General features: G+C 38.2%; 2 protein-coding genes across 4 annotated transcripts in view; one reads left to right on the top strand and one right to left on the bottom strand.

The window, feature by feature from the left end:
* The window catches only part of PIGU (phosphatidylinositol glycan anchor biosynthesis class U), a gene marked incomplete at its 5' end in the record, with an annotated part of 662,778 nt that overhangs the window by 89,123 nt on the left and 547,251 nt on the right, over positions 1 to 26,404 (bottom strand). The gene's annotated exons all lie outside the window — the stretch shown is intronic.
* The window catches only part of RALY (RALY heterogeneous nuclear ribonucleoprotein), a 280,907-nt gene continuing 266,717 nt past the window's right edge, over positions 12,215 to 26,404 (top strand). For 2 of the 3 annotated variants that reach the window (XM_083358249.1, XM_083358248.1), the window contains exon 1: positions 12,215 to 12,634. The gene's annotated coding sequence lies outside the window, so the exon portion shown is untranslated. Of the gene's footprint in view, positions 12,635 to 20,575; positions 20,605 to 26,404 lie in introns of all 3 variants that reach the window. The other variant, XM_083358250.1, reaches the window with a different exon arrangement.

Here is a 26,404-nt window from a genome sequence, read left to right as displayed (position 1 = left end):
CTTCCCTACAAAGTCAATTCTTGCTTAATGACAGACCAAGGAGTTAACTCCGAAAGGCAAGAGGAAAATCTAGAATAGATCTGTGCAACTTATAGAAGGGAAAGGCCCACACTGATAAATTAAAAATCTTTGTGGTCTGCAAAGGAATGCTGGTGGGCTAATCAATGATTTGGTGCCTTGAGTTAAAAAATATTATTCTTGAATTAGTCCATTGTTTATTTAAAGTTAGAGAGGAAAAAGAGATGTATATTTTGCCACTGATAGTTTTTTACTTAAAAATTCATACATCTCTTTCCCAGCAATGAAATCTAGCAGGGAATGAGAGCCAGGGAAGTTTTAGCAAAACATTTTAGAAAAAAAGCTTTTTTAAAAAAGGAAAAGTAAGATACCCAAACTATCAAACTGTCCTCAAACAAATTTTACTGGTAGATGTTTATCAGAAGATTTCTTGTGCCAATTTTGAGAAATTACTTAATTATTCTAAATTTCCTTACAATGGCAAACTGATTCATAATTCTACTTCTAGATGCAAATGTTACTTACTTTTGTTACAACTGTCCTGGGCTTTCTTAATTAGACTGCTATTTCTTGCCATATTGACAGATCAGATTGCCTTTATAAGGCTTCTAACATGAAATTGTTGGAAATTATTATTAAGTTAGGTACCATGTTAAACCATTATAAGATTTAATATTCAGTTTCCAAGAACTGAAGTTTCAATTGCCCTTGTGATGAGAAATGCTCATTTTTCAGAAACGAAGCACCAAATATCACAGAAATATCACAAATCATTATGAAATCGGCAGCATCCTAAATTTAGGTACTGCTGAGCAGAGTGTACCTGAGACATTTGATATGCAACATTCTGTTTGCTCGCCAGGTCCACTTTCAAGTGTAACAAGTCTATTTGCTTGCTCGTTCAGAGCCAGCTGACTTCACAGACTGGATACAGACAAAATGTTCTTTCCCTTTGAGCAGTTTTATACACTTTGGGACTATTTGAAAGGACTTAACTATATGCTTGTGACATGTTATTTAGAATCTGTGGGAAGATCAAGAATGCTACAGTATGTGAATCCAGAGAAAAAATTAGATTCTGGGTCCTGGGCATACTGTATAGCTTTGGAGAAGAATTCAGAGCAGCTTCACTTGTTATGAAGTAAAGCTATGCAACCACCATTTGTCTTATTCTTCTTTTAATATTTACACCCCATTCAAAAGAGACAGTTAGAAAGTTAAGAAGGAAACAAACAAAAAAACAAAAACAGAACACATCTTCTACAGCAGCCATCACCTAAATAAACAGGGATTAATCAAGGAACTACCAAGGAGGAAAACAACAGCTCCCACCAAATTTGGCAGGGCAAGCTACTTTTAGATAAATAGGAAGTAAACCCCATACTCACTTGCATTTATGATGTTATCTAGTTGGGTCATGAAACATCTGCAATCTAGTAACCAAATTCAGAGAGCACCAAGGACTCTACTAGAAGTGTATTTTTCAATCTTGGTTGGGGAATTCTGGGAGTTGAAGTCCACACATCTTCAAGTTGCCACATTTGCCAGATTGCAGGAAGCGAAGGGAAAACTCAAATTCCAGTCACTTGAATTCCATTTTCTAATCTGAACTATCTTGAAGGGCTAACAATCTCTCATCTTGCCTTGGGAGAAAGTTGAAGAAACCATATCTGCCCACAGAGTTGGTGGAGAATTTTGAAATGCCTTTTGTGTCCAACTTTGCCATAACTGGGGTCAACTGAATGTTACTACACCCTCCTTTTTCTATCAAGATAGAAATATCAAAGTGGAAAATCATTGTTTGGGTATCCATCATTGCTATATATCTTTTGTTTTGAAACTCTTCACAGCATATTCTTTGCCTAGCATCTCCATCTTTATTTCCTGCCTTCAGATGCATTGCTGATGAACTTCTCCCCCCTCCCTCTTTCCCAAATGGAGTGAGGGAATATAAGAAATCGCACACACACCCCTCAAATTTAAAGGTGAAGCCTACTTGAAAATTCAACTGGCACACAATGCAGCAGCCCCCAGACTGCAAGTGAGAATCACTTTATCATGTACTGTATTGATTACCAAGAAGTTTGGGGATATAACAGAATAACAGAGTTGGAAAGGACCTTGGAGGTCTTCTAGTCCAACCCCTTGCTCAAGCCTATAATATTTCAGATAAACAATTGTTCAATCTTTGGATACGATTCAAAGCCATGGATTTAACCTATAAAACTGCCTTTATGGTTTGCTTTAGTATCTTCAGAACAATCTCCTCCATGTAGAGGTGCACTTTCCTATGTCTTTGTCTGGTTGGGGATGTTTTCTGTTTCCCAAATACAAGAAATGTAGGGGCCCAGAGGCATCTATGCCTGTCCTGTCACGATTCTGCAACATTGGCGTGAGAAAATCCTTGCAGCGCCTTTAAAAGTTAGAGTTCCCTTAATTATAAGTTGTTGGTGCTAATTACATCATACCTACCTTATTCCACCCAATCCTATCCTACCCTCCCATACCATGCCATTATTTTATAAATGCATTGGTATATAAGCATAGTAAATAAACGTCATTATATAAAATTGTTTCCTAAAAATATGTGTACTTCATTTTCTTAGCAAATTCATGTTCACATGCATATGTATAAGCACACCTTATATCAGTGTTTCTCAACTTGGCAGCCTGAAGATGAGTGCTGATAGTGGAATCCTGTAAATTAATGTCCACACATCTTCAAGTTGCCAAGGTTGAGAAATTCTGCTGTCTATACTTAGACATAATCAGGAAATATAAGCAAAATCTCACATGTAAAACTTTACACAAAGGCCCCTAAACCTATATTAAAGTTTGATCTCTAGGAAGAATTTCCACTTCTTCCTCCAAAGTAAAATTTCTGGATACAAGGTATGAGTAATTGGAGGTTTTTGTAATAAACTAGCAAGAAGCAGGGGACCTTTATATTTTACAGATAGTTGACTTATGATTCATTTAGCGATAATTCCAAATTACAACAGCACTGGAAAAAGTATCTATGACAGGTTCTCAAACTTATGACCGCTGTGACATCCTCATGGTGATATAATCACCATTTGTGACTTTTCCAACTAGCTTCTGACAAGCAAAGTAAATAGGGAAACCTGGATTCATTTAACAATTGTGTGATTCACTTAACAACTGCAGTGGTTTCGCCTGTCAATTGTGGCAAAAAAGATTGCAAAAGTGGGTGCAAGTCACTTAAGAACTGCCTTAACTGTTAGGAATGAAAACTCTGGTCCCAGCTGTGATTGTAAGTCAAGCACTCCCTGTACTTTTGCACGGTGTAATGTAAGCTAATACACAGTTACAGTAGTAAAAGAAGAACTGACCCACAGAAGATCATATCCCGTCCAACTGATCTGCAAGAAGTGATACTGGCACCCCATGCAGGTAAAAATGAAGAACAAGACGTCTCATATTCTCCTCTCATTTCTTTTCCTCTCTCTCAGCCGTGATTTGTGGGGTTGCCAGAACTCCCTTATTCTGCGCATTTCTCTTTCCCGCCTTGTGACTGCAGCTGTTTTTATTTTTTATTTTTTACTTATTATCTAGGGGCTTGCTTCCCATGACAATATCCCAAGATCCATCAATGCACAAGGTGATTCTTATTTTCTCACCATTCTCTTGTAAGAGAGGTTTCTAGTGGTTCGGGGAAAAACTCTAAAAGTGACTGCAATATGTCCCTCGTTAAGGAGTTGTGTATTTTTCATCATGTCTCAACAGGGAAACTGTCTTCCTCTGTTTATGCTTTCCTCCCTCTCCTTCCCAAATGCAAGAATTAAGAGGCCAGCAGTTTCTGAGGCTTCCTTTGAGGCAGCCACACAGGCACCATTTTCTAGCATTTGCTGATGCACATGAAACCTTAAGAAACTGTTTCATTTGAGATTTTAATTGCTCTGTGCATGGTTAAGTTACTTTCATTTACCTGTGAGGAGGGGAGGAAGCACTGGAGACTGCTTGCTCATTAGAATAAATACCACAGTTGTAATCCTCCCCCTTCGCCTGTTTATTCCTTCTAATGTTTTCCTGCTTGAGCAAGCGAGTTCGTAAAGTCAGTTTTAATTAAAGCGTGTAAATCTGGTTGCAGCTGTGTGCCTAATGAGGAGGCTAAAGGGTCACTGACAAATGTTTGTGTAAGCAGCAGCCCTGCTTTCCTCAAGAAATTGGTGCTTGTTTCTCATCTATCCCACAGTTAATGGATGCGGCTTTTTTCCAGTTCCAAGCCACTCCAGTTTTTCTTCTTGCTGGTGATGCGGTTTTGTTTATTTCTATGAAAGCTCATTATGAAACACAAATTGAAAGTATTCTTATTCTTGCCAGATCAGGGATAATTTTATTTATCCTTGCGCGTGGAATGTAGGTGTGGGTGTATATATGCCCATACACATGCAGATGCATACACATTTTCACAATTACCTATCTTTGAAGAACTTGTTGCAGGAATAAAAATGTAGATTTCCAGATTTTTTTTCCCCATTTACTGTTAAACGTGGTCCTCATTACAAGCACTTATTTTAGTTTAATACACCTCTGTCAATGTGGAGCTGCTTTCCCCCAACGCTGGTGTGCTCTAAGTATGTTGAGGCTACACATTTTAGAATTTCCAGCTGGAGTGTCCAACAGTCCCAAAAGAGAGCATCAGGTTGGAAAAAAGCTAATGCAGTCAAAACAAAGACCTCTCCAGGACAGCCTGAGCTCCAGAAAGGTTTCACTTCCTTAATTTGTAGTTACATGATATCACTCTTTGGAAGGTCTCATTCATATCTTCTGTGTTTGTTGATCCTGCCCAATGAAGTAATCAATCATCAATAATAATCAAAAATAATCAAGGAGAAAACCAGTGTGGAACCAAGGAGAAATAGGATTTGCTGCCTGAGCAGAGATTGGACTAGAACACTTTCAAGGTCCCTTCCAATTCTGTTATTATGTTAAGTTTAGCTAGGTTTAGTCCAGAAGAAAAAAGAAAGATGGTCCTTCCCCACTTCCAAGTTGAAGTGTTTGTGACCAGTCCTTGACTCAGCCCCAAACCAGAAAGCCTTGAAATGTACTTTCCCCACAGCTGATCCCTATCATCCCTCTGTTGTCTCCCAAACTAGGTAAAATACAATTATGTGTCCTGATTATAAATGTATATATGATAGCAATTTATGATAGCAATTTATCAAAAACCCTGTAGCTTGGCAGTCTTCCTTCTTTTGCGTATCATCCACATCTGCTAATCATAACACTAAACAGATACGGGACAGGTTCAGCTGCAAGACTTTGCCTACTATGTCAATGCTGTTCTGTCCCATCTCCTAGAACCAATTAATTCATCAAAGTTATAAAAAGAGAGATCAGATTCACAAATAATATTCTGCTCTTCCTTTACTTTATATGGGTAACAAATGAAAAGTTCAAGAATCCTTTGTGCTGTCCCAAAGGTGCTTTTTCAGTTGCCTCTTGAAAAAGCACCTTTGTGACAACCATGAGCTGGATGACCGAGAACCTCCTTTGTGCTATGTTTGAGAATCAGAGACTAGTCTTACCATTAAACTGTTGTACAATTATAACCTTGCCCTACAGCAGAAAAATCCCTAAAGTACATATAATAGTGTCTGCTGAGCAGTCTAGCACTATTGTGCAATTCTGATATTCCAGCGCTGTTGGTTTCAGCTCTTTAGGGGGATAACAACAGAAAAACAGCCTGGGAGGGGTGTAACTTTATCAGCCTGCAACAGTGAGAACTGTCTTATTGATTCCAGCCATTGCAGGTCTCCTGATTTCATTTGTTATATATTGATGGAAAAGCATAACACACTTGCAACTGTCGTTGGATATTTTATTGTAAAGGAAAACACTAATACCAGAGGAACCAAAGATGACTCTGAATGAAAATGGAATGACTTTGAAAGACATTGATGACTGCCATTGAAAATTCAAATAGTATCCAAAAGGGGAAAAAAAAGAGATCTCATAGCCATTTAACTGGCACAGCTTAACTTACTGTAAGAAATTAAAGGATGCATGATTTGGGGAAGATGCTGAAAGTTTTCTTTAGAGAGCTGTAGCTTTCACCCTATCACATAACAACATCTTTATGAGAAGACTTAATTTCAGTTAAACTTAACCTAATGTTGGTCATAGAAGTTGTGGAATCTTGAGACTATCATATTATTTATTTATTTATTTATTTATTTATTTATTTATTTATTTATTTATTTATTTATTAATGGGATTTATATCCCGCCCTATCTCCCGAAGGACTCAGGGCGGTTAACAACAAAACATATAATAAGTACAGAAATTAAGATAAAAATAAAATTAAAATCATCTGTGCAATAAATTAAAATTAAAAACTAAAAATAAATTAAAAATTGTAAATATAATTAATTAAAATAACTGTCAGTCCAGGTCAGCCTGGTGGAATAGGAATGTTTTGAGGCCGCGGCGAAAGGATTGGAGATTTTGGGCCATCCGAAGCTCAGGGGGGAGCTGATTCCACAGGGCTGGCGCTCCCACAGAGAAGGCCCTCCCCCTGGGGGTCGCCAGCCGACATTGCCTAGCTGACGGTACCCTGAGGAGGCCTTCTCTGTGTGAGCGTACTGGGCGATGGGAATTCGTTCCCGGCAGCAGATGGTCCTGCAAGTATCCCGGGCCTAAGCCATGTAGGGCTTTAAAGGTAAGTACCAGCACCTTAAATCTCACCCGGAGGGCAACCGGTAGCCAATGCAGCTCACGCAGGAGGGGTGTAATATGGGAGTATTGGGGTGCTCCCATCACTACCCGTGCAGCTGCACTCTGCACCAGCTGAAGCCTCCGGGTGGTCTTCAAGGGCAGCCCCATGTAGAGAGCATTACAGTAGTCTATACGGGAGGTAACGAGTGCGTGGGTGACTATACGTAGGGCATCTCGGTCCAGAAAGGGGCACAATTGGTATATTAGGCAAATCTGGGCAAATGCCCCCCTAGCCATGACTCCAATATGATCTTCAAAACTGAGTCGTGAATCTAGGAGGACACCCAGATTGCGTGCTCTATCAATGGGAGGTAACATCTCTCCTCCTATAGTCAAAGATGGAACCTCTTGGACTAAACAAGATGACGGTATGTAGAGCCACTCAGTCTTGGCCGGGTTGAGTCGAAGCCTGTTTTTTTCCATCCAAATCTGTACCGCTTCCAGGCAACGGGACATCACATCGAGGGCATCACTGGGTTGGTTCGGGGTGGAGATGAATAGCTGGGTATCATCAGCATATTGATGATATTTCACCCCGAAGCCACGGATGATCTCTCCCAGCAGCTTCATATAGATGTTGAACAGGAGGGGCGAGAGCATCGATCCCTGAGGCACTCCACAACTAAGGGGCGTAGGGCTTGACCTCTGCCCCCCTGCTAACACCATCTGCGAATGGTCCGAGAGGTAGGAGGAGAACCACCGCAGAACGGTGCCTCCCACTCCCAACCCCTCAAGACGACGCAGTAAGATACCGTGGTCGATGGTATCAAAAGCCGCTGAGAGATCTAATAGGACCAGGACAGAGGAATAACCTCTATCTCGGGTCCGCCAGAGATAATTCACCAGTGCGACCAATGCCGTCTCCGTGCTGTACCCGGGTCTGAAACCCGATTGGTACGAATCCAGATATTCAGCTTCCTCCAGGTTCAAAGGGAGCTGTCATGCCACCACGCTCTCAACGACCTTCGCAAGAAAGCGAAGGTTGGAGACAGGACGGAAGTTGTTTAACATAGCTGGATCCAATGCCGGTTTCTTAAGGAGGGGCCTTACCACCGCCTCTTTCAAGGCGGCAGGGAAGTACCCTTCACTCAGTGAGGCATTGATAACTGCTAGGAGCCAGCCTCGTGTAACCTCCCGAGATGCATAGACTAGCCAGGAGGGACACGGGTCCAACAAACATGTGGCGGCACTTAGTTTCCCCATGATCTTGTCCACTTCATCCGGAGTCACAGGATCGAACTCTTCCCAAATTATACTGGAATTGGGAGCCATTCACATTTGGTGTTCAAGTAATTAGGATAACTAGAAATTGCATAGTTGCCTGCATAGTTGCATTTTCAAACATGCTTAAAGTTTCATGAAAGTACACAATTTTGACTCATTTCATAGACAATAATTTTAGAATATGAATACAATATATTTGGTATATAATTTGTAATCCAATTCCATGCAAGCTAATGTAACACAGTAACTGCCTGATAGTTTCTCTCATTTGCTTACTTTATCCATCAAGTATTATGCTAGGATAACATTCACATAATACCAGTTTTTTCTCCCCCTAAGCTATAGCCTATTTTATTATTGTGCCATATAAAAGTTTAATCTATGTTTAACAACAAGAAAATGTAAGGTTGGACAATGTACTTTTATTAATTTGTTTGTCAATATAGTGCTGTAGTTACCTAAATGTGGAGCACAAGTACATCACTGGGTGCAGACTCATTGGTTAAGCATTAAAATAATACCCATAGCTAACAAAAGCACTTGTGTGCCTTCTGGGAGATTCCGATTCAATATTCTGGAATGGAAATCAATATTTTATTACAGTTCTGTAAGGTAATCTGTGATGCTGGAAGCCAAGTTCACCCTTATCTTTTTCACAGCACCCCAAGACATTTTTCTTTCCTATCTTATTAGAAAAACCATATGTGCAAAACAGTCCTTATTTATTCACTCCCCAGAGTGACTTCTCTGTTTGTGTAGAACAAATAATTGTAATATGCACTGGAAGTTGAAAAATAAAATCTTTATTGGAATATGAATATTTACAGTATATGGAAGAACTTATTGTTGTGTTGCAAATTTGCTGCTAAGTAACATTTGGGAATGAATTTCTCTTCTTTGACAAGGTTCGGTTTATTGTTATTCATTCTGCACCTGAAGAAAATAAGAAATTCATTAAAAAGAAAGGAAAAGGGATTTCATCAACATAGTACCTCTTTGTTGTGTCACCAAAGAAAAAGTAAAGAGAGACTGAAGCCCCAAATATTTTTAGGATGGAAAAAAAAGTTTTAAAAACGTTTGTTTTGATTTACTTCACAGTCTTCAATGTTAAAGGAGCTTAATAAAAAATGACAAGAAATCAAAATGCCATCCAAATTTCCCATCTGACACTGAATTGCACTTTAGGTAATCGTATTCTGAAGTAAGACCTCCTGATTTCAGTAGAGTTTATTGTCATGTATGTAAATCTAGAATTACAGGCCAGCTGTGGATTTTACAATTTATAAGCCAGGCTTCCTCAACTGGTTCCTCAAAATAGGATAGATTTTAATTCTTGTCATCCATGGTAAGTACAGGCAATGATATGATAAAAATTATACCAAAATACATTTGGGAGGCACTAGGCTGGAGAAACGCAATTCCAGTTTTCCTTAACAATGCCTTTGTTTGTAGACTAATGACGATAAATATGGCACAATCATATAATACAATCATATAGAAAACTGTGCAACTTTAAACATATTCTAGTTAGTGGGGAAATTTACCATATTTTTGCCTGCTTTTCCAGCAGAAAATAAGAACACTGCAGATTTCTAGATTGTAGAATTCTATTCTGTTCTGTTCCATTCTGTTCCGTTCCATTCTTTTCACTAAAATTTAACAACATTTAGAATTTGAAGTCTGTATTCCAAAACACACACCCGCTCCCACCATCTGGACGAGCAAGTCTGTGTAATAATCAAGGAGTCTTCTTGGGATGAAGAATCTGCTCATCCAAGTTATCTACAGTTCCATAAATACCAAAGATCCAGTCCAGCCCAACACCGTAAATATGTCTGTTTCTAATCTACTGTATCTTCTTCTTAGTCTGAATCTATTAACTTTCTTCAAACAAAGTTAATAGCAATTGGTGTCAAAAATCTATTTTGAAATTTCTTGTTTTCTTCTGCTACTTTTTATTTATTTTTTTCTTTATTCACAGAGTGTTTGATGTTTTTTATTTATTTATTTAGGGTAGCAGAAAGCGCTTTTGCTGCAGTTTTCTGTTATGCCTCTTCCATCCCTCTAAGTCAGACATGTCAAACACAAGGCCCGGGGGCCATATCCGGCCCGCAAAGTGGTTTCATGTGGCCCACGAAGCCATCCTGGAAACAGTGAGGGAATGGCCCCCACTGCCTTGGCCCTGGCCCAGAGACCCTCCTTCTGCCAGAGACCCTCAGATCTGACCCACTCCTGCCCAGGCCCCCGTAGGCACCCTTGATGGGAACGATGTAGAGCTGGCCACGCCCACCCAGCAGGCCATACGCACTCTACCCACGCCCACCCAGTAGGCCACGCCCATCCTGGCCACACCCACTTGGCCCCCTGAGGGCAACCGCAGTGCTGATGCAGCCCTCAATGAAATTGAGTTTGACACCCCTGCTCTAAGTCTCTTGGCTTTCTATAGTTCCTGGTCCAAAAAAAGCTCCCTTGGAAGTCTTTTTTCACAATGTCTTTCCTTAAGAGTTAATGGAAGTGCCGGAAGCCAGGCAAATTACAGATGACTGAAGAGAGAGGACTGAAATTATTACAATTGTTTGCAAAGCAGAAATGTTTAGCCTGAATTTGGCATTTTCACCCACCTATCCAGTCCTTCCCAAGGATCTGGGAGAGGGAGTTGTTTGGTGATATTTAAGGGATCATCACAGGAAGTAAACTGTTCTGGGTAAAGCTGTTTTTTGTAATTGACGAGGTGATTTGTTAATGCTGATGGTGTTCAAGTGGTGCTCCAATTATTTTGGAATTGCACCCAAGGCACCTATTATTATTGGTGCTACCTTTGCTTTCTTTTGCCACAGTCATTTTATTTCAGTTACTGATTTTCTCCAGTTCTTTCTTTTCTCTTCTATTCCAGAGCATTATTTCTTGTTATTTCCCATGCTACTTTATCATGCAGTTGTTTGTAGTCAGTCTGTGCAAACTGGAATTGCCCAGATATTAACTGCCTTGATGGTATTTCCTCTAGAGTTTGGACTTTAAAGTATTCTTCACTTTCATGATGGTATTCCCTTCTAGCCTTCTTCTTGACTTCAGCGTGCTTGATGTTATCAGCTTAAAGACGCCCAAGGATTTGTAGTGATCATCTTCATCCAGACTCTTGATGTTGTTTTCATAGGGCATCTTGATTCCTTCAATTTTCACTATTTTTCTCTTGTTGATGGTGAGGTTGATCCATTTGTCCAGTCCAAATTCATTCTCTCTCTCTCCTCCCTCCCTCCGCCTCTTATACACACATTGTGTTACACAATATTGAGCAGCAATTCTGTTTCAGATGGCGTTTTTCCATATACTTTCAAATTGCTTCTATAGAGGTGGGAGAGCCTGGCAGATGTTTTTGATAGCCACGGCTTGACTTGTTTAGTATTGTTGACAGAGGAATCAGCGCAATAACAAACAGTGGTGATAGTGAGTCATCTTCAAAGATACCTCTCTTGATATTAACTTCTCCCGGTCTCTCATCAGTGACCAGCAGCAGTATCTTCCATTGATCTCTGCACAAAGCTTCTGATGTTTCTACCGACTCCTGTTATATCTAAGCAGTTGATTAGGTCATGTGGCAAATTCCTCCCTTGGGTGCGTATATGCCAGCAGTGGCACCAGTTACAGAAAAAAAATGTTGGGAGTTTATACCGTGGTACTAGAACACATCCTTTGTCATTTCAAGATCAACCTCCTTCTTGCCAACTGGTAACAAATGATAAGAGCAAGAATGCCACCTCTGAGCCTTTCTCCCAAATTATCTTCTTTTTGAATTAGGACTGGTTGAAAAATGTAGGGAACTTTTTGCTGGGGGGGGGGGCGGCGGGTGTTGCACAGCACCACTTAAAACGCTGCTCTTTTACAGCGTTTTTACAATCTCGAGGAGTTCGACATCGCTCCCCGCTCTCCGAAAGACCAGACCCGCCTTCGCAGGGGACATCGCAGCCTTTCGTCCCCCGGTCGTCAGGCCCCCAGCTCCGCCCGCTTCGAGGTCCGACGCTTCACCAATCCTCGTGTTACAGAAAAGACACAGCGGAAGAACTGGCAGGGCTTGAGGCCGGAACGGCGATTCCCTTCCCTGCTAAGTCCGAGGAATCGCCTCAAGCCGCGCTCAGCGAAGAAATCTCTGCCTCCTTTTCCCCGCCCGGCTCCCTCCCCACCGCCTTGTATCTTCAGGAACGGACTTTTTCAAAATTAGGCATAGGGGGAAGACGGGGTGTTTTGCAGAGTCAGGACCTTTTGAAGCTCACCTACAAGGCCCTCTCGTTTCTTCCAGCGAATTTCCCTCCATCTTTTTGAAGAGCCCTTCGCGGGCTCGCTTTGCGGAGTTTCCTCCCGCAAAGAAGCCTGGAAGCTGCGGAGGTCTGCGTTCCCTCGACCCCCTCCCGGCCTTGGGAATGGTGCGTTCTGCTGAAAGGCATCTGAGCGCCAGGAGTCTCAGCCCTGCCAGTGTGTTTTCGCGGCTTGGTAGAGTTGGCGGCGGCAGCTGCTTACCCGGCCAAAGAGCGGTAGCTTGGGCTGCTGCAGGGCTGTTACTGTCTGTCTTGGTGGTGGCTCTCTTCCTCTTTCCTCCTTCCCTGTCTTTCATTCACTTCTTCTTTGACATTTTTACTTCTGAAAATTTTCTTGCTTGGTGAGTATTTTTTTTTCCTTCTCTCTCCAACCGCTTTTCCTCCATTTACTTTTTCCAGTGATCTTGAGAATATTAATTTTTTTTTGTTGTGTTGGTTTTGGTTTTGGTGTTTTTTTGTTTTTTTGTTTTTTTAAAAGAGACTAGCTCCCCCCACCCCCACCCGTTCTTTGGTTTGCTTGCTCTGCCTTCAGTGTGGAGTCAAGCAACTGACTTTACTTCTTTTTTGGACATCCACCTCCCAACTAATTTTTCCTTTGCTTAATCTTATTCTGTTTTTCTCACTTTAAAATGATGTACTGTTTTTAAAGCTTGTCTTACCCCTCTGCCATATTTTAAGCACCCATATATTTTCCCCCTCTTCAAATGTTTGACTTAACATATGTGACTTTCTTTGTCTTTGAACTTTTAATTTTTTTGTTTATCATTAAAGTCTTTTAGTTCTTGTATCTGCCAAATGATCATTGCAATTTCTTGGATTGATTTTTGTAAAGAATTTGGAGGCATTTATCAGAAAAATATTTTTTCCCTTTCCTTTTTTAAAAATTGCTCCTTACAAATTGGATTTCAAATATGTTTACATGATGTTGGGAGTCCATACTTTCCACTTGATTTAAGTCCCACCAAAGGGACAAAGAAAATAAAAATACTACTGTGTAAAAGAAAATAGGCAGGAGACTGAAAGGGGGAAAGTTTTCCACTGACTTGGAGGCACCAAACTAGAGCAATAAACCAATTTATGTATAAGAGAAGCACCAAAGTTAATATAATAAAAAACCTAACCCTTTTATGCATTGGTACAAATACTAAACTGCATTTGATGTTGACGTGTTGACTTATTTGTGTAATATATTGCTTGCACACTTCTGGTACCTTACAGCTTTATGGATGCAAGAATTAGAATTTTAAGGTGCAATCTATTAAGATTTCTAAGTCTAGATTGTTCTTGTGCCAATGCTACTAGCACTCTCCCTGAATGATCTGATTTCTGGCTCTGTGATCTGTATTTAAAGGCTTGAATGCTAAGAATAAATATTGCAACCAGTAAGCAACACATGCTTTTCGTCAGAGGGTGTAAAGTTATGCAGGTTAAACTCCTATTTAGGCTCACCTTCTCTGCTGTATTTGGCAGTGTTTCGTATCTCCTTTTCTATCACTCATTTAAACATGAGATGCCAGTGATTGGTCTGAAGATGTTCTGTATACTATGCCTGCATTTAATTACTGGCCTGTTTTGTTATCCTACTTTATTTTGAAAGGAAATATTTCTTTACTTGTTTAGTACTATTTTTAAAAAAAGTGTTAAAATTTTATTTACCCACCACACTGGCAAAAACCCTCATTAAGTGCAGAGATGATGCAATGAAATATTAGCACCTTGCCCCAAGGTTATAGAGTGACCTGCACTGATATAGGAACATTGTTCTCTTGCATCTAATCAAGCCTTGTAGTAATTACTTCACTACCCTTTCATGTGGAGGTTTCATCTTGTTTCTCGGAAATGTGTGGCTTACTAATTGCAACAGGTACATGTTATCATAGATTTACAGTCAAGTGCAGCTTGCACAATTAAATTTGGAATATATGGTCTTTCAAAAACAAAACATGTTTATTTAACATTATAGAACATGAGCTGTACTAAATTTTGCTTAAAGCAACATTGACCTTCTAAGGAATTCAGAATAATTTTAGCCTCACAACAACTTCGTATATAGATCAGGCTGAGATAATGATTTGCTCTAAGACACTTCATAGTCTGCTTCATCTGAACATGCATCTCTTAGTCAAACCAACACTCCAAGCCCTTACACATGCAAGCACTCCTATGGCCAATTAGAACACCATCATGTTGTATCTTACAGATAGAAACTATCTTTGTCTCAAACTGGCAACACTTTTCATTTGACAATTACCTTTCCGGAACTGGGCAATAACAGAATATTGCTTTACTTGCAGTTAAAAACTGTGATTCTCAGTCATGATTTCATAATAAAGGAAAAGGCTTTTTAATTAATATGCTATCTAAAATCACATAAATGCATCAAGAGTACCCATGAACTCTTAAACCAAACAATATATGAAAGATTGATAGGCTCATGCTCCCATTTTTAAACATGCCTGGTTTGTCAAGCATGACTGTGCTGATGAGGAAATGACAGCCTTGGGAGCCAGATTTAAGTACATTCAACAAAATAGGTTGTGAAAATATGGCCCACATTTCAACCCAGCTAGTTTACAAGCCGGGATATACAGGAGATGCTATGAAATTATGATTTTTTGTTTAAGGTGCATAGATTTTGCTGTTGTGTTTGATTTAGTGAGTTGTTCCTACTCTTCTGTTTTTTGGAGTAGGAACCAGAAGGTTTTTTAAAAAAAAATCTGAATTTTTTTTACTGCAACAAATGAATAAAACCTTTTGGTACCAGAAGTTGATACTCAGTATTTTAACTTCCATTGATTTTAGTAGGAAGAGGTAAGACATGGCACATCATCCTGCTGAAATCTAGGAGCTTAATTTCAATAACTTTGGTCAGATCATTCTTATTAAGAAATGTTTGTAAAATGTAGAGAGCTGCTATCTGCGGGCTTGTCACTGGTATTCATGTTTATAGATAGATGTTGATGTTGCAGAGAAAGAAGTGGGCTTGGTTAGAATAGAAGGCATTTCTCCAAGAGCCACACAGCTTAATCTAATGGTTTTCTGTTTTCTAGCAAAATGCCACCTGACAATCTACATCTCAAGGTAAAGTTGTAGACAGATTTTAAGGGATTGATAAAGAGCATTAGTCTAATAAAGACAGTCACTTGAAAAGAATGATAACAGCCAGAGACATTTAGGCTATATTATCCAATGGCTGGAAAGGTTTGCCAACCACAGCAATTATTTATCAGGAAGTGGACCAAGTATCAGGAAGGAAGGAAGGAAGGAAGGAAGGAAGGAAGGAAGGAAGGAAGGAAGGAAGGATTAACAGAATCTATGTGAGAGATGTTTCCCAAATGATAATGGAAGGGAAGAGGATTAGGATGGTACAGGTAGATGTGTATACATTATATTTTTTAGCCAAAACTAAGTTTAATCAATCTAATTTTCCTCAAAGAATGTGAAGGGAAAATTAATACTTTTGATGGAGAATATCACTTTATTTGACAGTAAAATGTGCTGTAATTTGATCCTCAAATAAATACCATAACAAAGGCCTTGAATCATTCAGTTATTTATTTACCAAAGTGGAAAATTCATACCTTGAACTGAATCTAAAGACAGAGTAATAAAACAGTGTGGTATTTGTATATAAAATAACTAATTCCTCATCAAGTTGGAATTTCTCAAGATATGCAGTGTTGTTGTCAAATGGACCAATATTATTCCTGTTACCAGACACAGGATGAGATGGGCAGATGGTGTATGTAGATTACAAGGTGTGGAGACACAAGTGAAGAGTTTCTTTCCCTTAAATGTGGCTAATGATAGCTCCAAATGTTAAAATGGAAGGCAATTCTGTGTAGAATTAAACTTAGTAAAATATCCCAAACATAGTCTGGGATCCTAAGTTGTACTAAATATACTTTATGTAGACACAATTGGTTGAATTCATAAAACAATGTGAAACATAGTTTACCAATAGTTGTCTGGGTTTACAGATTATACTAAATAAAACCCAAGCCAATCACTTTATAACTTAATACAAGGCATATACACAACCATATAATTTTTACCTAAGACATGGGAAATTTCACAAGAGTTCTTGAGACCTGAAGGAAAGACCCATATAATTCTGTGACATTCTTTCTGATTATCTGTTGATGAGCTTCATTCCAGCTGCCCTGGCAAAATTGAGATTTAAATTATATGTGCCTCATATTGTTTCCCCATTTTTATTCTCAAGAAAGCAACCTGATAACTGCAAGAGTTTTCCCCAAATTTGGCTTTACCTCATTACTGAATTAGAATGCTTTTTTACCCACCTCTAAGGAGGCAGAAAAGAATAACTAGCAGGTATTTTGCTATTCTTATTGCCAATCCTTCCCTTCAGTCTGTGACCTCCCTTTTGAGTCATTGCCAATTACCTGACTTCCTTCTAAGATAAAATATAATAAAGCTTAAGAGATTTCAAACCTCTTGAGACTGCCTTGGTGGAGTTAGCATTAAGGAGACAACACTATTTTAATCCTGGTATAACTAAGGCTTACTCAAGAGCTGTGGAGTAGATGAGAACAATGTCAGGGAACACAGCAAAAAAAGATGCTGCCAGACTACACTTGTGCTATAGTTAGGCCCATATAGGTATACAGGCTAAGAAATTGATTGTTCCTTTTTTAAAATGGGCTGAAATACAGTCTGTATTTCTACAGATCTACAGGTTTTAGTTTCCTTGGTTAGCCATCAGAAAATCAGATGATTTGCTTGGGAACAATGCATTTAGCTAACAAAGCAGTATTTGGTAACAGTGAAAAGGAAGCAAAAACATAGGGAAGTCTGCAATAAAGAGCTGAAGAGATGTAGCTTTTGCACATATTGCTCCCTCAAAGGCCTTTAATTTCAGAAAAATGCTAGGCAAAATGCCGTACGTTAATAGCAAACCATTTTCTAACTCATAAAGCTGTAATAAGATAGTTAAAATATAACCTTAATCCTACACTTTTCATACCTATATTTATAGGAGTTAGTTAATCTACTGAATTCATGCTGATTTACATAATATGAATCTTTTTAAATGTTAGAAGCTTTTTGGAAAACTGTTGAAATGTTAATAGGTATACGTATATTCTCAAACTGAAGAGATGTCATTCTCCCTATATGCTCCCCACCCAACCAATCCCTTAGGCCAGGAGTGTCAAACTCGCAACATCACGTGATGTGTCAGGACGTATCACAACTTTTTTTCCATTGCCGGCAATGGGATGGGTGCAGTTTCACCATGACGCATTCGGCCTGTGGGCTGGCAGTTTGACACCCCTGCCTTAGGCTACTCCATTTGAAGAAGACAAAGGTTCTCTTTTCAACTGGCCCCAAAGAATGCAAATGATAAGCTTTTATTTTAGAAGTTGCCCTCTTTGATTAAATTGATCTCTCTATTATATAAGAGCACAGAGCTATTGGTGAAATGGTTCACTGTTGCATTTCATCTCCTCAATTACTTAATATCTTACAGATTAAACTGACTGATCATTTCAGAGGCCTTGACTATAATACATACAGCTAAATGAGAAGCTTACAGTGCCAATTACTAAATTTCTTCAAAAATGCAATTTTGCCTCATTTTACAAAAGGCTGGAATACAGTGATTGCATTGCAAGTTTCATTAAGCAGTTAACTTCTTACATGTTCAAGTCTTAGCAAAGTATTAGGAAATTGGTATTTAGTGTTGCAGTGATGCAAAAGTGATATACACTAATTCACATAAATGACATGGAAATAGTTTTGTAAAAAAATTAATTGACACTTCCCACTTTTTCAATAGTAAAACTGCTTGTTCTTTTGGTCCATTTGCAGTCTACTCAACCATTCAGGAGTAAATTAATTGAGTGCTGAAAACTGTCCTGAAATCACCCTCTTAGCTTGTCAGTAGCAGGCAGCCTCATTCATTTTACCACTGAGTTGCTGAAGCACTAATGCTCAGTCATCATGTGACATCTTACACTGTACCGTCTCATCATGCTGTGACTCACACCTCAGTGCATCCACAATTTCCATGGAAAAGTACTGGTTTTGAAAATCAGTGATATGAAAGCTTTGTCTGTGATATTCCCACAAACAATCTGTCAAATTGATGCTGTAGCCATCAAGTAGCGAACCTGCATGCAAATAAAACTTGGGTTTTAAGTTAATGCTTTAGTATTCCATTAAGGAATCATCTACTCTCCTCTATGTGACAACAAAGGACTCTCCAGGGTTCTTCTTAGGACTAACATTCAGTATTTTATCCATTCCGAATTTGGGTGGAGGTTTTTTGTGGAATGCATCTTATACTGTTAAATGTTCTATATAATTTTTCAGAAAGTTAATGAACTAGATAAGAATTTTTCCCTACTTTAGATAGCGATACCATATATCTATTTAGATGTAGTATCAACATGGTTAGTATAATGAGAACCATTTTGTACCTGAAGAGGAAATGAACCACTTTTGTTTAGCTTATGAGAATTCTACGTCTACCTAAATATATACAGTATAATACATATATATCCATCACAGTGTTCTGTTTCAAGCTAAAAATTATGCTGAGTGCAGAAAAGGAATAAGAAAACTATTAAGCCAAAAAATTAAAGACATGAGGTAATAAAAGGAAGCATAGTTACAACAACCTATGCCTTTCAAAAATTTCTATTCTTACAATGTATCTTTACTTCTTGTTCATATGTTACCTTTTCTTCCTTTTTTAAAAAAGTGTCTTAATATCTAAGCACAACTTCCTTGATCTTCCTTGACCTGTTCACTCTTCCTTCAACCATTTGTTTTACGATCCACTCATCATTAGTTCTCTCTTTATGACCAAACTGCATCAATATATATATTCTTTGTACTGGTCACTCACATTTGTATTCAGCCTATATTCATTGTGCATCACCCCCATCTTGACTGTATTAATAATAATAATAATAATAATAATAATAATAATAATAATAATAATAATAATAATAATAATAATAACAACAACAACAACAATAATAATATACTGCCTATATTCTTAGATGCTTCATTAATCATTCTTAGCTCCTTGGTTAGGACTTGAATTATTAAATTTCACCAGTATTAGATTGTGAATCTAACTGTAGATTATCCACATTTATAATTTATTAAACTTGAATGCTGTCTGACTGTCAATGATTCTAGGCAACTCACAACAAACTTTGTTTAAGAACTTACAATAAAATCAATTATTCATTAAAAATAAAATTAAAAGATGGCAAAAACAATGATGTTAGGGTACCTAATTATTCAATTCCCACTGAGTTCAACTTATTTTCCTAGCATATATATATTTCTCAATTCCATAGATACATAAAGGACAGAGGTTTACTCTCATGCATAGCCAATTTCACTTGTTTAGACAACTTTAGACATATTTTAGTTGCATATATTACCTATTGTACAGTATTTCTACCAGCTTATACATGACATAACATTTCTCCATCCATTCTTTTTTCTTCTTTAGGGAATATTCTATCATAGTGCCCAAACATTTCTCTAGTTGCTACATGAATTTTTATATACAGTATACTGTAATTTGTGATTGCTTAATATATTTTTCCAATGAACACAAGTATCCTAGCCTTTGAGAGATTAATTTTTAAATCTGTACTCTTAGTTGCATTTATATAATCAGTCTAATATACACTGCAAATCATTAAGATTCTCAGGCAAATATACAGCATTAACTCCATACAAAAGTGCATGTGTATTTTTATCCCCGAGCAGTATTCGTCAAATTACACTACAAGCATTCCTTATACAGTTAACCATGAATACATTAAACTTCCAAGGCAACATCATGCATTCTTGTCATACTACTTGCTCAATATTGAAACATTCACTATTACATTTATTCTGATAAACGATTTGTACTTTCATCACACACCATTCTTATTGCATTCAGGAACCAACATTCAGCTCCTAATTTGCACAAACCTTTTCATAAGTCAAACCTATTCACTTTGTCATACATTCTCTCTAACTCAACAAATGTACAATAACATTTATTTTTCACATTCATGCATATCTCAATAACCTGCTGAACAGCCAAAATCCAATCTGCGTACCTGTTGCCCAGCACAAATCTTTATATATTTCAAAATTTTCTTCAGCCCCCTGAAGGTTTTTTCACTCACTTGTTCACTTTTCCTTTATGTGTAGTCTTCACACAGATATGTTAAGTTGTACAGCCACCTTACAAGTTCATATTTTAATATTTCTCCTGTTGCATATGTTTGTCTCATCTACAGGTGTTGCAGCGTTTTCTTATTTGAAGAAAGTAAGAAAATTGTATTTGTAGCATTTATTCTCATCTACATTCTTTTATTTCATTATTATGCTATGCATCTCTCACTTTTTATTTCATATTTTCTCTATGCATCCTGCTTTGTTATATCCCATTTGCATAATGCCACATACTTTGATGCACTTTGTAACATACTGATTTCACTCTGCTGTAAGCAGCTTCCACCTCCTTATTTAATCTATCTTTTAATAAAGGATTAATAAATCCTTTATAAATAAATTATCTTGTAATAAAGGATTTATTCATAAAGGATTTATCTTTTCTTTTCTGCAATTCCTACACTTTTCTCTATTACTTTTATTTTTTTTCTTTCTCTTTCAGCTGTTCTTCATGGCCACATTAATGTGCTTCCCTCCAGCTCTTGGGTTGACTGAACAAATGCCAGCATTTATCATGATCACTTAACTTTTTTGATGCATATGATTTTTCCATCTGTACATATGAGTAGACTTAAATGACATATTTAAAAGAAATATACTTTTGTCTAATCAGATACTCACAAGTCACCATTCTCATTTATTCTTTCCCACATCATCCATTCATGTTGTCATGGTTCCGACAGATGACACTCTTCAAAAGAACTTTGAGGCATTGTTTACCTTAAAGAATCTTTTATTCGAGAAACAAAGTATTGGCACTACAAAAACTGAATTCCCCTTCCCTGAGCACAAAGTAGCAAAGCACAATTCCCTCCTCAAAATCACATCTCCCAATTAGGTTGAAGCGCGGGCTTTCTCCCCAGCTCTGCAGCCTGCCAAATCTTTATCAACTCTGAGTACAAAAACCTTGGATTCCCACGGTTGAGTTATTATTGTTATGACTAGCTGGACTCTCATCCACATTCCACCCACCCAGCATCAACGAACTCTAAAAGTGAAAGAGAAAAGATGGCTACATTTCCATCTGTTGTCACAGCAAGAACATCCGATGTTAGCAGCGTTGACACATGTCACATAACAGAATTACTTTTCCTTCTCTATTACTTCATTCAGAAAGATGCACAGTTTTATCTCCAATATGTAACATGCAATTAGCACCAACCAATATATTCCTGTATTCATAATGGATCCACAACTGTTTAGATAATGCTATTACATACTTTATAGCAGGCATTTCAGCCTTTCATTCATAATTAAACTTACATCTTCATTTCCTACATCCTTCTCCTTGTTGTTAATTTCATTAGGTTTTCCCTTTTATTTGTCCATTCATGCTTTACTGATTACTACATTCCACGTTGCAATCTTCCACAAACTATGGTTGTCACCAGGTGGACCCATAATATTTATTTCCACCATTTATTCTAGCTTTGGTCAATTGAGGCTTTCATATAATGCTTTTTAGTAGAATGTAATAAAGAAAAGTTAGATACGATTTGGTCTAGTGCAGGGGTCGGCAACCTCGGCTCTTTTATGACTCGTGGACTTCAACTCCCAGAATTCCTGAGCCAGCATAGCTGGCTCAGGAATTCTGGGAGTTGAAGTCCACGAGTCATAAAAGAGCCGAGGTTGCCGACCCCTGGTCTAGTGTTTAAGGCCCCAAGCTAGAAACCAGGAGACCTGTGTTCAGGTCCTGTGTTAGCTATGAAAGCCAGCTGGGTTACTGTCACTCTCTCTCAGCCCAACTCACTTCCCAGGGTTGTTGTTGTGGGGGAAATAGAAGGAGGAAAGTGTATGGAATATGTTCCTCACCTTGAGTTATTTGTAAAAATAATAAATGCAAGATACAAATAAATATATACATTTTCATGAAGTTATTACACATAGTCTTTGATTTTTGAGGTGTCTGATTCTAGATTGTTTAAGATCAAGAATCTTTCTACCAGATCACATCAGAAAGGAAACACACTGAATTCTTTAACATGGATCACCTTTAATTAGTGAATTCCCTTAAATAGCAGTGCATTGTAGAAAGTGCCCAAATGTTTTTTACAAATTAAGTCCAAAATGCATGTAGCAGCACTCATTAATGCAGATTGTCAAACATCCTGTTTATTCTATGATTCTACCCAACAATTCTTCTGGAATCAAAGCTAATCTTTCCATACTTGACATATAGTGACCAATGCCAACATTTCCTCACAGATGAGCAGAAGGCGAGTAATATATCAAGCACTTTTTCCCACAAATGAGTTAAAATGCACTCTATCCATCCTTGAATTTGCAGAATGCTATATCAAATGATATTTGCTGCTCTCAATCCAATCCCTGTTTTGCCTTTATTAAGTTTGTCAAGGTCCATTTCAAGGGAGTCTCAGTTTAAGCAGTTGGATTGAGCATCAAAAAAGTATTCCCAACCCTTCCTCCCACCCAAAAAAAAAAAGGACTCTCCTAACCTCATTCCACCTCTTTTCACATTTGGCCCTCCACCTCAACCATCTCCTGCCTGCTTCTGCTCTGCCAATCTCTTGTGCTGCTTTGTTCCATTCCTGATTCGGCACATGCTCTATTTGTGATGTGTGAAAGCAAGCAGGCAATGGAAGAGGAGCCAGGCAGGATGTGCAAACAATGATGGCAAGGAGGCTGCTGCAGAGACTGAGAAAGAAAAATGCTGTGCTCCATGAGGGAATACAGAGGGAAAGGGGGGGCAGGTGATGATATATATGCAGTGACCCAGTATGTAGCAATTCCAGTACATATGGACACCATGATTACATCATTGCACAGATGTTGTCATTTTGGCATGATCATGGTTTGTTGCTCTGCTCAACTGGTGGGTATTGTTGAGTGTCATGGAATAAGTGCTTTGTTTCTTGACAACATGCTAGATTATATGTCCTTTGAAGGGCAGCACATGGAGAGTCTCCTCTTCCCATCTTGAGACATGACTTGAAGGCTCCATGTCCCATCTTGAGACATGACTTGAAGGCTCCAGCTACCTGACATGGGCTGCATTCCAGATTATTAAATGGAAACAAAAACATACAGGCATTTCTAAATTGTCCAGATTTTTGCAACCCAAATTTGGTAACATGAGTTTAAAACCACCACAATAACCTAAAACTCATCTTTATGTGTATAAGTGAGAGTGGAGAGAAAAGAAGCAGAGAGTAGTTTATCAGAGAATAATGTGCTGCTTACTGAGATTGACTGAAAAGAGAAGTGCATTGTAGCATTTTACCCAGAAATCCTGGAGCAATTTTGGCAAGAAATAGCACAGGTTAACTTATCCAAAATGTCAAAATTGAAATATTTCATTACATTTAGAACATTCAAAAGAGCACACATTCATAACAAAAAGTAGAAAGCTTTCTGCCCCTGTGTCATTGGGATGTGTGCATGAATTGCAAAGAAAAGAATGCTCTGCAGTATTTTGCTAGTTGACAGAAAACTGTTGGAGAGTGACAGGAAAGGGCAGGAAATATCATCAGAAAGCTATATAGGTTCAGTGAATTCATCCAACATTATGCTTCATTGATACAGGTGGTAGTGACACTGTTTGTAGCCAGAGATGTGTTTAGTTGTAAACACACTTCTCATGATGGTCCTTTGTTTAATCATATCTCTTCCTCAATGTCTATTTATGGCCATCTAAGCTTTTAATTGCTACTGTCCACTGCCCAGCCAGGATCTCTCCCTTCTGTCTATTAGAACTGAGGGAGGGAGGGTGAGGGAGGGAGGACAGAGAAGAGCTGCTCTGGGCTCCCACCATTGTCCCTACCTAGTGTTACCTGTGAGTGGCCCAGACACTCTCCTCATGTTATCCAATTTGCTCTCTGCCCTGCCTTGCCCAGGAAGTGAGGGAGAGGGAAAATGAAGAAAGAGTGAGGACATCGGAAAGGCTTTTGACAAGTCCTTCAACAAATCACTTAAGTAAGATTTGTGGTGTGTTATGAGGGCTGAGCCCCTCGTGGATTGGAAACTGGCTAAAAGAAAGAAACAGATGGGAAGAACAAATATACACTCAGATATTGCTTTAGAGGTAGGTGGACTCTTGTGGCTATGGATTTTTTTTATTGTTGTCATTGTTTTCTTTGTGTAGCTGAAACAGAAGCAATCATTTTGCAGAATTACAGAGGGCAGAAAGCAAAGAAAATAGCATTTCAAAAATAAAAGAATTTCTATCTTCCAGAAGAAGAAGAATATGTTTTTTTAAAAGAATAAAGGTAACAAGGATCTATATTTTATAGGCAGTATGTTTCTTGTAGATACGTCTTTCATTTTTTAGTTCAGGTTCTCAGGGCCATTCATTCAAATATATCATTTGGAACACAGTTGCTTGGCCTCAGTAACTTTAAGATTTGTGGACTCAATACAAGATTGCTCACCCATCTCTAAATTGTTTGCTGCACTCTGATTAAGCTTTTTTTTTTGAAAGCCTTCCACACCTACTCATACATTCCTATCCATTTATTGCCAGTGTTTATCAATTTCAGCAACTTTAAGATGTGTTGATTTTAACCTTGTGGCTGGAGGAATTCTGGGAATTGAAATCCACACTGGTTTAAAGTCACCTTTTCAGAAATCCGTCTGCATTATTAATCTGTATGTAGGTGTTTATTTGCCCCCCCCCCAAAAAAGAGAGAACTCTTGTTTTTTTTCCTACCAGTTGTCATTCTGTTTCATACAAGAGAATTTGCTTTCAGGATGTCTTTTTTTAAAAAAATCTTTCAATGAATTTCTCACAGGCTGAGCCTGGTGGATTTGTACTTCTTTAGTAATGAAAGGATGTAAATTTTGGGTTTGATCATACAATCATTTCTATCATTTCTCACACTTCAATTAAACCCACAAGGAAGAAACTCTTCCTTATAGGGAGGTTGGTCACACACTCAGATGTTTAGATTGGACCTGGCATTTTTGCCTACTTATTGTCTACCTATTAAGTCATTATTGTTGTTGTTGATTGGATGGTCAGCCAGATATTTAGATGATTTGGCACTTTTATTCACTTATTGAGTTCTTCCCAAGGACCTGGGATTGATATTGATGTTTAATTATGTCAAAGGTATTCTTGCAGGATTTAAGATGTTCCAAGTAAACCTACATTTTGCAGTTGACTGTTAATTTTGTCAGTGATGATGGTGCTGAAGTGAAGCTCCAGATGTTTTGGGATTGCATCCAAGGTGCCTATTACTATCAGAACAATCTATGCTTTCTTTTGCCACCAGCCTTATAACTTATATTTGCAGATCTTTGTATTTTATGATTTTATCCATTTCTTTCTTTTTGGTTCTGCTTCTCCAGATACTGCAATGTACATTATCCAGATTATTGTGTCTTTCTTATCAACAGTTGTTATGTCTGGGGTGTTGTGTGACAGATGGTTGTCTGTTTGATGGTTGTCTAAAGTCCCGTTGCACTTTAATTTCAGTTTCTATTACTTTGTCTATTTTGTGGTCCCACTAGTTATGGTATTTCTCGCAGATATTCCAATGCACCATTGTTGCTACTTTGTAATGTCTTATTATTGGTTTGTATTTTTATCTCATCTTTTTTAATACATATTTTTGGTCGACTCATGGTGGCAAACATATCTAATACTTGAGCTTCCTATTTTTGTCATTGCAACAACCTTGTGAGGCAAATTTGGCTGAGAGAGAGTGACTGGGCCAAATCACCCAGCCAGTTTTCTTTTTCAGTTTGGAAAGTATAGCTTGCCCAAATGTTAGCATAAGTAGTCCATTTAATCAAGTACTTCTATAGTACTCACTTTCTCAGCCCATTCTAGGGAGACACAGGAAATTGTTGAGGATTTTCATGCAACAAAACAGTAATATGACTAGCTAGACTTCACAATAGAGTAATAGTCTGGTGGAATTATATCTCAAGAT

Source organism: Vipera ursinii, assembly GCF_947247035.1.
Source record: "Vipera ursinii genome assembly, chromosome: 3".
NCBI classification, from domain to species: domain Eukaryota; kingdom Metazoa; phylum Chordata; class Lepidosauria; order Squamata; family Viperidae; genus Vipera; species Vipera ursinii.
This window is presented reverse-complemented; position numbering and strand designations above follow the sequence as displayed.